The 15,221-nt window shown below is 39.8% G+C and overlaps 1 long non-coding RNA gene across 1 annotated transcript; it reads right to left on the bottom strand.

Moving 5' to 3' along the window:
* Positions 1-1,627: 1,627 nt before the first annotated feature.
* Positions 1,628-13,260, bottom strand: LOC121103982. Its single transcript, XR_005836321.1, has 3 exons — positions 8,597-13,260; positions 5,009-5,103; positions 1,628-4,413 (listed from the first exon to the last, which is right to left on the bottom strand). It is a non-coding gene; the product is annotated as an uncharacterized LOC121103982 (long non-coding RNA).
* Between the last annotated feature and the right edge of the window lie 1,961 nt (positions 13,261-15,221).

Genomic DNA, 15,221 nt, shown 5'->3' with positions numbered 1-15,221 from the left:
GGCTGTTGAATGGCATTGCGCACCTCCCACTCCCCCACCATTTTTGTGTCTACCTGTCATATAACATTTTCACAGACCAAAAATTGCTGCTTTAAAACTCTATTACTCTAGGCATGCCTGGATGGCTCAGTTGGTTAAGTGTCTGCCTTTGGCTCAGGTCATGATCTCAGGGTCTTGGGATCGAGCCCCGCATGGAGCTCTGCATAGGGCTCCCTGCTCAGCGGGGAGTCTGCTTCGCCCTCTCCCTCTGCCTGCTGATCCCCCTGCTTATGCTCATTGTCTTTCTGTCAAATAAATAAATAAAATCTTAAAAAAAAACCTCTATTACTCTAGGGGCGCCTGGGAGGCTCAGGTCATGATCTCGGGGTCCTGGGATCGAGACCCATGTTGGGCTCCCTCTTCGGTGGGGAGTCTGCTTCTTCCTCTCCCTCTGCCCTTTCCCCCTGCTCATGCTCTCTCTCTCTCTCTCTCTCAAATAAATAAATAAGATCACTAAAAAAAAAAAAAAAAAGTAAAACTCTATTACTCTTATGTGCTACCGAATGCTGACAAGTGCACCTGATCTGGCAGGTATTACATTGCAGTAAATTACACCAAAACTCCCAGACTAAGGGCTATTCCTAATGTTATTAGAGAACCTGAGCTTTTTCTCAACTTCCATAGGGACCCAGAGACTCCACCTCTCTTGGTTCCCTTCTGCCATCCTGGACAATAGCATCTGCTAACCTGACTGATGATGATTGGGTGTTAGAAATTAAGAATAATAGCTGACTTCTAGAGGCCGTTGAAGTTAATGTCAAGGAAGCGTATACACATATTAAACTGGAAAATCAAAACGAACTTACATCTCAAATCATAAATAACAGAAGAGAGTAATTCCACTTTTCGAAAAGTAAGGTGAGGCTTGTATGGATTTCTGTGCATTTTGATGTGCAATTATTGTCCAAATCTTTGGTGATTAGTGATGACATCATATAGAGATTATGCTAGTGTAGAACTGGGTGATAATTTGGATCCTAGTGATAGAATATCTGTGGCTGTCTCATATTTCCCACCATGTTTTTTTTCTTCCTTCCTCCTTCTCTTTTATTTTCTTTACTTCTATTTCTCTTTCATTTTGTTGTCTTTCTTATTCCTTTCTCCAGTGACAAAGCTTTCGATCTCTCAGTTGTACTCAAGATTAAAATTATCTTGAACCTTCTTGTATTTTTTTCTCTTATAGCCAGTACAAGCCAGAGCCTTTCAGTATTCACCACAAAAACTTCCTTCTACATTTTGGGTTCTTGAGACCCGGAGTTCAATTGTACTGGAAGTAGTTAGTGGCTGTGAGGTGTGAGCCACTTGAATCAGTAAACCTGGGAACAGAGTATTCGGCTTCAGGCTTATATTTATCAATCCTATGGCTACCTCTGACAGATTGTTTTTTTTTTTTTATTAAGAGATATTAATGACTTATTTTTAGCTTTGTGAAGATTTTTACCTTTTTTTTTTAAGTAGGCTCCACACCCAATGTGGGGGTTGAACTCACGACCCTACGATCAAGACCTGAGCTGAGATCGAAAGTCAGATACTTAACTGGTTGAGCCACCCAGGCGCCCTGAAGACTTTACTTCTCCTTTTTTTTTTAACCCCATCCCCCACCCACCGCCCCTCCAGCAACCCTCAGTTTGTTTCCTAGAGTTAAGAGTCTCTCATGGTTTTCTTCTCTTCGTGATGACCTCCCATTCAGTTTCCTTTCCCGTCCTTCTTATTGTCCCATGGACTCCTTTTTCATCTGATGCCACCAATTTTTCAAATTCCAAATTACCTAATTTCATCAAGCAGAACTATCTTTGGTGATTAGCCAAGATCATTGAAAATTTCCTATGTACTCTGAGTTTTAGAAAGAAGGAAAAAACAGTCTCTGCCATCAGTGAACTTACAGTTCCGTTTGTGAGATAAAGCATTTGTTCTGTCTTCTGCTTTTCTGTCTACAGTCATTCTTCTGGAGGAGTTGTCAGCTTATCTAGACCACCTACCTGGGGGAGAGAATCCCTTTCTTGGCCGATATTTTTATCATTGCAGTTGATCTCCAGTTTTGTAATTAGTTGCATGTCAGTTTCCACTACTAGAGTGTGAGCTCCTCCACAGCAGGTTTTGTTTTAACTCACCTAGTTCCTGATATATAGAGTAGGTGCTCGAAAAATGTTAGGTTTTAGATTGAAGAATTAAACCCCAAATTATGATCTACTATAATATATAAAAACAATTCTCAAAAATATTAAAATTTATCAGGATGTCTTAACTCATCACATATCCCCAAACAAATCAGAAATCATAAGCATTCTTTTAATTCTTAGCACTCAATTTCATAGTTCTTATTTATCAGTATTTCCAGTTAGCCCCAGCAAATCTTTTGTTTATGTAGTTTTTTTTGTGTGTGGTTGTTGGTATACTAGCCCATTTTAAAGTTATTCATTTTGCTGTTATTATAGGTATTGAGGATTTTTTTGTTTTCAGGATGTTAAGCAAGATGCCACAATGAGGTTTTTCTCAATTACAGTTTGTACAATTAATGACCTTCTATTTTTGCTCAAGATTATAGAGAGTTTAACTTTGTGTTCCTTTCTAAATTGATAACAGCTTGTTTTAAAAATCTATTTTTAGATTGGATGTGTTTGGAAATGCTTTAGGAAATAATGCAAGTGGCCAGTGGTTTTTGTTTTGGCATGTTTTTATTTTATAATGCATGCTTTGTGACCTAGCAGATACACAGCAGATTTCAATTTATTAGACATAATACTTCTAACCTTTAACCCTTGGAAAGGAGAATGAGCAGAAAGCCTGATTAATTATTGGTATAGTGATCCTTTGGCCATGCTTGCTGAATGATTTACACTGGTGTTTTGTTAAATCCTGCTGAACAAAGCCTCATTCACTGTGAGTGTTCAATAAAAACAGTTATGGGGTTAGGAACTTACAATATCAAAGAAAATACAGTATAATCGGAACAAAATGAAATGCCTAATTTAATGTCTTCTAGATTTTTCTGCCCAAATCGTCTTTCCTTGACTTGAATTATTCCTTTTAGTGTTCAGCATCCTTTGCTCATTTATCCACGTCCATGTAATTTTTCCGTTTCTCATTTTCTAGTATTTTCATCCCAAACAAACCGTCCGTGTTCTTCACGGAGAATCAGCCTAGTGAGGTGATTCATGAAAAGACTGTCTATTCCACTATGTTCTCTAGGGACTGTCCACAAAGTTGTTTTAAAAATAGATTATGTTTCCTGAAAGGAAATACATTTAGAATTTTTGTTTTTGCCTGCTTTGACCAGTCTACACATTGGCCCTTTCAAATAGACATTTAAATAACAAGTGCAGCACATGGGAGAGAAAAGCAGAACACTTGAGGGGTTGTTTTGCACATTAATCACTCACAAATATTTGAATATTGAGAAGTCAGTTAACTAACTGAACACACTTAAGAAATTAAAAAAACACTTTAGCTGTAGTCAAATGCCACATTCTATTAGGTGTTAGAGGTAGAGAGCAGAATGAACAGAATCCCTGCTGTCAAGGACCGACAGTCTCACCGAAAAGACAGACTAATGGATTAATGACACACTCTTACCATGACATCCCAGGGTAGCCTGTGAAATATGTCCCCACAAAGCTTTACGAAGAGATGACGACCACAACTGAATCTTGGAAGATGAGCATCATTAAAAGGAAAAAAAAGTTGGACATGAAAAGAGCATTCCAGACAGGGAATAGCATGAGTGAGAACAGGGAACCTTAAAATACTGTGACCCATTTGTGAATTCTATGTATCTCAACGTGATTGAGTGAGAAGAGTGAAAAGGAGTGACAACAAATGATGCTGTAAAAAGAGGCAGGAGTCAAGTCAGGGATACCTTGGGAATCATGGTTGAGGATGCTTGGGGTGATGTCAATGCCAGGTTTTAGAATATGGGAAATGATACTAATTGTTCCTGAACTAGAGAGCTTGCTTCCTCTCTCTCCCTTTCACGTGAGGACACAGCAAGAAGACAGCTGTTTACAAGCCAGAAAGATGGGCCTCATCCGAATGGAATTGGCTGGCACCTTAATCCTGGACTTCCCAGCCTCCAGAACTGTGAGAAATAAATGTCTGTTTAAGCCATCCAGTGTCTGGTATTTTATGATAGCAGCCTGAGCAGACTAGGACAGTTCCTCATTTCTTTCAGTGATACCATATTCCTGCTCAGGCATGCTAGACATGTGGGAATCATCTTCAACTTCTCCTGTTTCTGCCTCCACAATCCATGAATTTCGTGGGTTCTCTTTTCTGGTATTCCTGCACTGTTCCATACCATGGTTCCTTGTCATTTTTTGTCTGGATTATTTCAGTAATCTAATTGGTTTCATTTTTGTCTGCAAACTCTCAAAAGACCTACAGAAGAGGAAGCACAGACACACAGTGAAGTATTCTTCTTCAGAAATTTTTGGTGGCTCTCCATTGTCTGAAGAATAATATTCAAACTCCTCGGCACAGAATTCAGAGCCCCCTTCCACCCCCGTCCATGGCATGCCTCAATCATCTTTCCAGCGTCATCTCCCAGTGCACCCAGCCATGTGCTTTTTATTGTGGCCACTTGCAGTTTAGTTCATTAGGAGCTTGCACTGTGGTGAACACATCCGTGTGCCAGAGGGTGATGTGCCCTGATTCAATGAGGAGAAGGCACAGAAGCTTTGTATTTGGGACCCTTCCTCGCCTTACAGGTCTCTTCATTTGGTTGGTCCTCCATATCCTTCATAATGAAACTGGGATAGTAAATATTGCACTTTCCTGAGTTCTGTCAATCATTCTAGTGAATTACCAAACCTGAGTGGGTCATGACTCCCCAGATTTGTAGCCCGTTAATCAGAAATTCCAGTAGCCTGGGGACCCTGAAGCTGTAACTGGCATCTCAAGTGGGAGCCATCTTGTGGAGGACTGAGCCCTTAACGTCAAGGGTGGTTAGTACCAGAAATGAATCACAGTATACCGTTTGAGGTGGAAACGAAATAATGTCACAGAATGAAAGCCATTTTGGCGATAGCAACAGTCGAGCCATCTTCAGTGGGAAGTTTTTGGGATGACCTAAAACAAAATGAAATCAGTACTGCTTTAAAAAAAGTTCTTACCAAAGAAGAGGATTTGCTACAACCGCGATGTTTGAAGTATCAATTTCTATACATTTCATTTTTCATCATAGTGTTCAGGAAAATTATTCTGTTAGCAGTCAAGATGGCTTAATCCCTAGAATTACACTTCGGTTTTTCAAATTAATAACCTGTTTGTTTTTATTCTTAGGGTTTTTTCCCCCTCCTGGATATAAACAGCCTGCTATATTGTTGCAGAAAGGGAAATCAAGTGGAAATTGGAGGCAAGACTTCCATCTTTTTTGCCAAGCAGAGAGGGAAGAACTCAGTGATCACATGATCCTGCTTACACTAAGCATATCTGGGAACCATCTAGATATTCACATGAGAACATATGACTCCTCTCTTCCCCATTTCTTTTTGGATATTACGGTTTGTCATTCGCCATCCAGATAGGACTTTCCTTTCTTCTTCCTGTGGTAAAGTTTGATAGCATCTGATTTTATGCTGCCTCTTTGACAGTCCTTTCCATTCTCCTTTCACTTGATCACCCTACTTTTGGTTTCAGCTTTGCTTTTATAGCCCCTGCATGCTATCCTGACCTTCTGAGGCTCCTGCTTTCCACACAGCAAGGCCATCACGCCATTGCTATATGCATAACAGTTGGCTTTCTTAGCTCACTTCCCTAACGTGGCTTTTTTGCAGAGGGGGGAGGTGAAAAGCAAATTTCTGAGAAATGTCAGACCAGTGATGCCTCAGTGGGTCAGTTGGCTAAGTGTCTGCCTTTGGCTCATGTCATGATCCCAGCATACTGGGATCAAGTCCTGCATTGGGCTCCCTGCTCAGTGGGGAGCCTGTTTCTCCCTCTGCCTGCTGCTCCGCCTGCTTGTGCTCTCTCTGTCTCTGACAAATAAATTAATAAATAAAATCTTATTTAAAAAAACAAAACAAAACACGTCAGACCAATCCAGGGTTCTTAACACAATGTCGTTTCTTTTATTCTTATTTTATTACCCAAGGAAAGAAAATTTAGTTAGCTCCTTTTTTTTAACCCAAGATTTTGCTCATCAATTAATATTTATTGAATTTCTTTCCACTGGAGGAGTAGTTTTATTCTTTGCAAATAATAAATTGTCAAATCTTTGTGCCCAAAGACAAAAAAATATATACGTGAGTCAAATACGTTTCACCAGATCTGCTTGAAAGATCACATTTCTTTTTAGAGGTCCATTTATTTTTTCAGTTAGTGTGTTTTTCTCTGGTAAATATGATTAGCTAACACAAAGGGTGAAGTTTTACTAAACAGAATTGCTCATCCAGTTGAGATAAATGAACTTCGGTTTGAGGGCATTCTAGTACCCTTTATTTATATTTGACTAGATCTCGCCAGTTACTGAAGAGCATCCATGTACTATTTAGTGTGGCAAGACGATACACAGACTCTGTTCATCCCATGTTTGTTTACATTATACTTTTATTGTGTGTGATGAATTTGTATATATGAAAATAATTTTATGAGTTCAAACTCAAAGCATTTATTGATTTATTAATACACATTTTCAAAGTTAATCTTGGGTGCTTTCTGTCCATGGTTCTGTTCTTGTCCCCTTGACTGTGGAACCTCGTCCCCACCTCCTTTTTTCCCCCCTTCTTCATATTCTTGTGAAGAGGGGATCAGTGTCAACAGTGATAGGAGGCACCCTAACAACTTTCCAAGGCCAGTTATAGACCCATATACAACTCTGTCAAGTCAAAGGAATGTTGCATAAAAACCTTTCTAATAAGTATCTTTTTTCTTGATTATAAAAGTGGTACATGCTATCACAAGAAATTTACACATACATTCTGAATCACATACAACTATGATCCCATTCCATCATAATAGATACTCCCTTAGCACTTCCTGTCAGTCCTCTTGTATGGCTTTCCTTAACATGCATAGATATATCATTGTTTTCCCAACAGAATTGAGATCATATTTATAACTACTTTTTAACTGTTTTTTGCTTTAATTTCACTTTATTTTCAGCAGGCATTAAAAAGATCAGGACAGGGTGCCTGGGTAGCGCAGTCGTTAGGCGTCTGCCTTCGACTCAGGGCGTGATCCTGGCGATCTGGGATCGAGCCCCACATCAGGCTCCTCCGCTATGAGCCTGCTTCTTCCTCTCCCACTCCCCCTGCTGTGTTCCCTCTCTCGCTGCCTGTCTCTATCGCTGTCAAATAAATAAATAAAATCTTTAAAAAAAAAATTAAAAAATAAAAAAAAAATAAAAAGATCAGGACAAATTTACCTAAGCAATCTTTACCCCTCTTTACATAAAACAACTGGGTTGAAAGAGAAGAACATATAGTTTATTGATATTTCTCAGTGCTTTTCTCATTTTTGCTTACTATTTTTGATATCCTCTAATTATCAGAGATTACCCAGAGTATTATCTAATCAAAATAAAATCTTCAAAAAGGAAGTTTATTTCTGCTTTCACCATGACTGAGTCAAACTGATCAGATTGCCAGGAGAGCTAAGTAAAATGAAATAAAGAATCTCCTGTTACAATTATCTTATGTAGCAGCATCAGCCTGAATAATCCATTTGGGATTTTTTTTGTGTGTGCGTTTGTCTGAAAGCATTTGCTACAAACACTGCTTTCCCTATACTTAAGTAATGTTTAAACATTCATTAAAATTCCTAGTGGATCAGCCACAACAAGTACCAAGTGCTTGCTGTGTACAATGTATAAGATACTTTCCACATGCTGGGATGTGAGGGCGATCTGGCTGCGACATCTGTCACCCCATTGATCGCCAGGGTTGATTCGGCTGATCTGGCTGGCTAGGCGGGTGTCCCCTTCCTCCCTCACCGCTCCATGTGCGTCCCTCCCAAAGCTGCGCGCTCGGTTGAAGAGGACGACCTTCCCCGATAGAGGAGGACCGTTCTTCGGTCAAGGGTATACGAGTAGCTGCGCTCCCCTGCTAGAACCTCCAAACAAGCTCTCAAGATACTTTCCACATGCTGGTTACTAAATAAATGAAAGGAAGACCAGAATTTTTGGTTTCTGACCTAAAAGTGCTTATTCCTAATTAGGGACAAGAAGAAGGAAGGGGGAGGGAATTAAGGTTAGCTGCCTGCCTCTATCTTGGACAGTGCTACGTACTCTACGTACTAAACTTACTACTCTAAAAAGTAAGCACACGTCCTATTCTACTAAATTCTATTAATTTTGTCTCCTTACAGATGCATTTTATTGAATGCATATATTTTAAAAAAAGATTTTATTTATTCATTTGACAGAGAGAGAGAGAGAGGACAAGCAGGGGGAGGAGCAGAGGGAGAGGAAGAAGCAGGCTCCCCATTGATCAGAGAGCCCAAGGCGGGGCTCGATCCCAGGACCCTGGGATTATGACCTGAGCTGAAGCCAGACGCTTAACCATCTGAGCCACTCAGGCACCCCTATTGAATGCATATTGATAAAAAGTAGAATTATTTTTCTTACCTAGTGAACAATATGCAGGAAGACAGTCCAGGACTAGTACGCTGGTCTAAGAAATTGATAAGGCTGTACAAAGGGATCTGGGGAGGTGTCTCATTGGGCATAATGCCACCCCGAACAAATGAGGGTGATGTTAAAAATGATAAAAGGGAGAATGGATGCCTCTAGAATCTCTGCCATCAGTACTGCTTACTCATCAAGGCCAATATCCTGTCTTGCGTGGATTCCTGCGATTATCTTTGTATTGGTCACTTAACCTCTGGTCTTGTGCAACTTCAGTCCATTCTTCATACTTCCACCAGAGTGATCTTCTTTGAACACAAACAGAAGTGTATCACTCACTTGCTTAAAGCACTTCAATGGCTCTTTGTTGTTCTCAAGATAAAGTTCAAGCTCCTTAAGACGGCATTCAAAGAACTTCAAGATTTGGACACTATTACAACTTTGCTGTCCATATTAGATTATGTTTTAGCCACAGCACATTTTCAGGTGCCCTAAATGTGCCTTGGTCTCTTTCAGTTATCAGGGTTTATTTAGGCTCCCTTTGAATTTTTAAAGAGAAACTGGATTTACAGTTTTCTAACATAAATTCTTCTTTTTAAATGTGAGTTATGTGGCCAAACAAAAGATCTCTGTCGATGAAATACAACTCATCTGCTGCCTTGGAGCAATCTTTATACTATTCCTTTGGCCTGAGTCTTTTCTCTTTTTGCGGAATTAATTTCGTCCCAAACCTTGTGTTTTTGCTTTTTGTTTGTCCACCCTCTCAGTTTTCAGGCCATACTTTATGTACTGTTTCCTCCCAGGAGCCTTCCCAGATCTGGGTAAATTTTCTCCCCCATGTAGCATCAACATGTGACTAACTTCCAGTTAAGCTTGGAAGCTCAGGGTGTTGGAGTCATTTCTGTCTCAATTATTTATTCGTTGATTCAGCAAATATTTCATGGGCAACTACTATGTGCTAAGGCTATTTTAGGCACTAGGGATTTAGTAATTAACAAAGTAGGGAAAATTCTTGACCTTCATGGAGCCAGGTAGGAGATAATAGACAGGAAAAATAAAACATGGTATATTATATAGTGCCCTCTCTAAGTCTCTTTTAAGAAAAATGAAACGATCTACTATTCATATGCTGCTCTTCAATCAGGACAGACTTTGGTGTTTCTCAAGCTTTTTTTTCATTATTGCACCCTTAAGGAGGCTTTTTAGAATTTTTTTTTTCCTAAACACCTACCCACCTCCTCTCCCTCATGAAATGTAAATACCACAAATGTATTGTGTGCCTGTTTATATACTGTGGCCCTATGGAGGCCATGGAACATGGTATATTTTTTTCACAACCCAAAAACCAATTTTCATCATTATTGCCTCTCTTAAGAATACATCAGTTAGATTATCCTGCTGTTGCAATTATCCCCAAACATCAGGGGCCAAAAGCAACAAAGTCAAGCCACATGACCATTGTGGGTCAAGCTGTGGACTCTGGGACTCAAGCTGACAGTCACTATGGAAACTTCGCTGGTCTCTAGGCAGAGACAAAGAGTGCATGGCAACTCACAAAGAATTGTCTATAGCCTCTTGTACTTCTGCTCAGAGGTGACATGGGCTGCTTTTGCTTACTTCCCATTAGCAAATCAAGTCACATGTCCACATCTTATATTTTGTGGGGAAGAGGAGAAAAAGGGGAAGTATAATCTTAACATGTGACTGAAAAGAAGAAAAAAACACCTCAGAATATTTGTGAAGAGCCCTAATGATTGTTACAGTTATGGTCCCAACAATCCTGAGAGGCAGGGAGAAAGTGGGACTAAACTTTAAAGATGTCAAAATTATTTGTTCAAAAGCCTGCAGAGGCCAAACTAGGATTTGAACCCAAGTAACTGACTCTTACTTGTTTATTTTACAACCTGTCTCTGGGGTTCAATCCTGCCCATCATGATAAATGTGTGCTCATCATTGGGCTCTCAGTATGTATGAGGCAACTCCTCCTTCACCCTCGGTCCTTGGTCTCTTTAGTTAAAAAGGCATGTGGTCATATAACACCCACAAGGGCAGTGAAAATATTGCCAGAGTCCCACTCATCACAGCCCGAAAATCTATATTGTATGCATTGGGGGTAGTTTATTCATGTGACTTTCTATCATCAGAGTCCTGAATGAGCCCATCAACATGCCCTGAAAGCACTGGACACTGGGTTCACAGACTCCCCAAGACATCTTGAGGTCTGTTCCCCTAGAGCCAAGCAAGTTACAAGATCCTTGTGATAAAACTGCTGGAAGGAAGTGGGGCTAATTCCAAAGGAAGGCATTTTTAGGAAGACATAGCAGGAGAAAACTGAACAATAATCTGGCCCAAGTCTATGTTTGGACAAATAAGAAGATAGTGACTCAGTGTTCTACAAAGGGGCCAGTGTCAGAGAAAATCCCAGGGCCCTTGCCTGCCTGTATGTTCTCCTCTCTACTTCTCTTCTCTCTCTGGGATGATTTGCTATACTTCCTTTCTCAACGTCCAAAGGGGAAGATCCCCTCTGCTTACTTGTCAAGTTCCTTCTCCCTCAGGTCCCCCTTTTTTCTCCTTTCTTCTACTCAAAAGAGAAATGTGTTGTAGTTTCTAGAGGAGGAATCCAGATCTGAGCTTTTCCAAACTTGGCAAGAGCCCCTGGCAAGGTTTCTTCTGGGCTGTCTCAGGACATCCGCAGCTGGAGAACAACCAGTCTTTCCCAAGGGCTCAGAAAATGCCATGAGAGTCCTTCCTGCCTCGTGGCCCACGATGGGTTATAAGGAACAAAACCATCCCTGGCACTGGAAAGTTGTGGTACTCAGACAACTTGCCTTCGAGCCCTCTGAACACGCTGTGGGAATTCAGCAGCCTCCTTACACGGCTCCCACGACTGTCCCCAACTTGCCAAGGCTGGCCCATATCCACTCTATCTGTTATCTTCCCCCCAGGCCTAGCACAGAACGCTGTATTTCATCAATATTTATTGAATCTAATGGTACGAATTGAACTGCAGATGAGACAATGGAAACTCTGTGAGTTCAAGTACCTTGCTCAGAGTCGCGTGGCTGGTAAGAATGAGGTTGAATTCAGAATTTGAATCCATTTGCCTGACTTTGCTGCATTATATGAATCCCACATTCCAAGCTGAATTTACAAAAATGAAGTTAATATGAGGGATGTTTTCCATGAACTATACTGCTGAACAAGGGACAGCACCCGTAGTGGTCTGGAGGTTGCGGGGAGCTCCTTTCTCACTCACATATTGCAACTGTGTAGAATATTTAAGAAGGCAATGAGATTTGCCTGACTGTAGCCTAAATTCTTTGCACTACTCTTGTCATAAGGTCGTGAGGAGGACTAGGTCCAGCAGAGGTTGGCCACCCCTGAAGACTATTTGCTAAGCTTGCATTTTGGTGACTTAGCCCATCTGCTCTGTGCTCAGCCACTAGGGCTCTTTCTCAAATGGTTTTTGCATGCACTGAATTTATGTAATCTGTGGAACTAAACTTGTCAGGAAGGAGGGCCCAAGTCAGCTTCTTCCAGCCCAGTGCTTGACCGATTGCTGAACTCATAAGAGGTTCCCGAGCACCAGTTTAAACAAAAAATTAAAATAACAAAAATCCTCCAAATCCAAAAAATAAATAAACAAAGAATGTGCACTTGTCCAATTCTTGATTTCATCAGAGATTTGGGTGAAGATAAAGTTGAAATGTTGCCATAACTATTCCTGTATGATTTATAGTCCAAATATATTCATTGAATTTGGTGTAACTTGCAAAAGTGCACTGGACATTTGTAGGCTACCCTGTAACTCCACACTCCAGCTTTAAAAACCTGTTTCTGGGCATGAACTCCCTAGAAACATCCTTACAGCTGTGGATGAGTTTCATTGCAGCTTTATTCCAGGCAACATTTTTTTCTTCCCCAAAGAGGCCGACAATGACACTTCTTTGTCTTCTGTGGTGCACTGAGAAAATTATTAACCAAAGGGTATTTTTAAAAAATGGAATTAATATTGTCATGCTCTTTCCATTTGCATCATGGAAGGATTAACATTGAATATTTCTATCCAGTCAGATTTTGCTTATTTCCCCTTTCAGGTACAAGTTTCCTTAGAAAACAAGATAGGTGTATTAATATTCTTCCTGGCAAAGGAGAAATTCACAGAAAGTCAGGTACATGTGTGGCCCTTACTTTTCTCCTAGGTTATTTTTTCATGTCATGGGTAGTATACAACAAACATGAACTTCCTTTATGTTTAAAGGGAACTAGAGACATTGACTGGTGTTCACTCTAACTAGGGTGGTTTTTATTTTATTTTTTTGGTGACTATTTAATCACAACAAAATTTAACAATGTATAGCAGTGAAATGACCATACTCTGCAAAGGATATTTAGGTAGAAAAAGGATGAGAAATGGAAACTCCCAAATTTACCGTATCTGGGATGTGTAGAAACCAGTTGCCCAGCAGGCAGTTGGGCATTTACAAGTCTCTATATCAAAAGGACAGCAACTAGAGGGGAAGTTCTTATAAGAATTCCAATAGCTGATCCAGCAATTGCACTATTAGGTATTTGCCCCAAGAATATGAAAATACTAATTTGGAGGGATACATGCATGATGTTTATAGCAGCATTATCTACAACAGCCAAATTATGGAAGGAGCCCAATGTCTGTTGACTGATGAGTGGATAAAGAAGATGTGGTATATATATATACAATGGATATTACTCAGCCATAAAAAGAATGAAATCTTGATATTGGCGGCAGTGTGGATGGAACTAGAGGGTATTATGCTAAACAAAACAAGTTAGTCAGAGAAGGACAAATGCTATATGATTTCACTCACATGGAATTTAAGAAACAAAGCATATGATCATAGGGGAAAAGAGATAAACCAAGAAACAGACTCATAACTATAGAGAACAAACTGATGGTTAACAGTGGGGAGGTGGGTGGGAGGATGGATGAAATAGGTGATGGGGGTTAAGGCATGCACTTGTGATGAGTACCGAGTGTTGGATGTGTTGAATCACTACATTGTACATCTGAAACCAATATTACACTGTATGTTAACTAACTTGAATTTAAATTAAAAAAAAAAAAAGAATTCTTATATCCAAAGATACAAAAAGCAACAAACACATCTTTCAGTGTGGATTTACGGTTGGAATCCAGTTTCTTAGAGTTGAAAGGTAGTTATTACTAAGACTCACACCAGTTTTATCTGACAGTTAAACCCACCGAATCACATCCAGGAACAGTTCAATAAACACTATGATAAAGTATTTACAGAGACTACTTTTTCTTTCCATATACTTTTTGTTTTTTAAGAGAGAGTGTGCAAGAAGAGGTTTAGGGGGAGAGGCAGAGAGAGTCTTAAGCAGGTTCCATGCCCAGCACAGAGCCTAATGTGAGGTTTGATCTCATAACCCCGAGATTATAACCTGAACCAAAATCAAGAGTCAGATGCTCAACCCACTGAACCACCCAGGCACCCCTCCATATACTTTTTTTTTTTAACTTAAAGTGATTTCAATAGGAATTCTAAAACAGTTGCATTGTAGTTGGGTTCTGAAGAAGTAAGACTTTTACACAGAAGGCCCATAAAATAAATCTCCCATCCTCTTTTTTGTTAGTGAACAGGAGCAAATTTTCTACCTTAGCCTTTTCTTTTTAACCTTTTATTTCGAAAGCTGTTTCCCTGTTGCTGCTTTTCTCTCTTCTCTGTCCCTGAGATTAAGATCAAAGGCACAGTTCAGGTCACCCATCCTCACCCAACCGAGCTACGATTCTGATTTGAGTGTAAACATTTGATGGCTCATTAATTGTATTACTCTGAGGACTCACGTCACCTTGCATGCTTCATAATAATTCAGGCTTTTAGATTTTGTTCATCTCATCTCTTCAGATAAATAAGGTCTCTCTAAACTAACTCTTCATCTCTGTCATAAAATGCAGTTGATATTCATCATTAAATAGTAGGAGAAGGAGCAGAGAGGCCTGCAGTGCTTTGCTCGGTTTGTATGTACTCACTCTGTAAGTGTTCATTAAAGGAATGAATGAGAGAATGAATGAAAAGTTGAGAGGCTTAGTTTTGGGTCCTCTTTGCCTCTTACTCACTGTGTGGTCTTGGACAAACCACTTGAAATCTCCAAACTCCATTTTTTTCACCTGTAAATAAGTGAGGGATCAGATGTTCCCCTGCTTGTTTTTAATAGTTAGATTAGATCTCATCCACTTACTTTCGAGGTATACCCAATGTAGCAATTAGTTTATTAACACAGGGCTTATAAATCTTTCCTAAATCTTCAGTGAGATCCCTAAGGATGCTTAGTATTTTTGTTTTCTTTCTAATTGCTTCACCTGTTATCTTTAAACTAGGACAAATAAGATTTAAAGAGTTCCAGCATTTTGGGGAAAAAGAAGAAAATTCCAAAATATGATTGGAGTTCCATTCCCTCTCTGCAGAGTATATTTCTACATATCACATTGTATTGAAATGGTCTTTTTTTCACTCTTATGTTTCATTCATTATTGGCAAACTGCTCGAGAGCACTGACCAGGTCTTTCTCAATTATTTTTGTATCTCCAGTACCTAAAGTAGTGCCAATACTAGGTGCTTAA

This window comes from Ursus maritimus, unplaced genomic scaffold, assembly GCF_017311325.1.
Source record: "Ursus maritimus isolate PB19 unplaced genomic scaffold, ASM1731132v1 scaffold_2, whole genome shotgun sequence".
NCBI lineage: Eukaryota > Metazoa > Chordata > Mammalia > Carnivora > Ursidae > Ursus > Ursus maritimus.
This window is presented reverse-complemented; position numbering and strand designations above follow the sequence as displayed.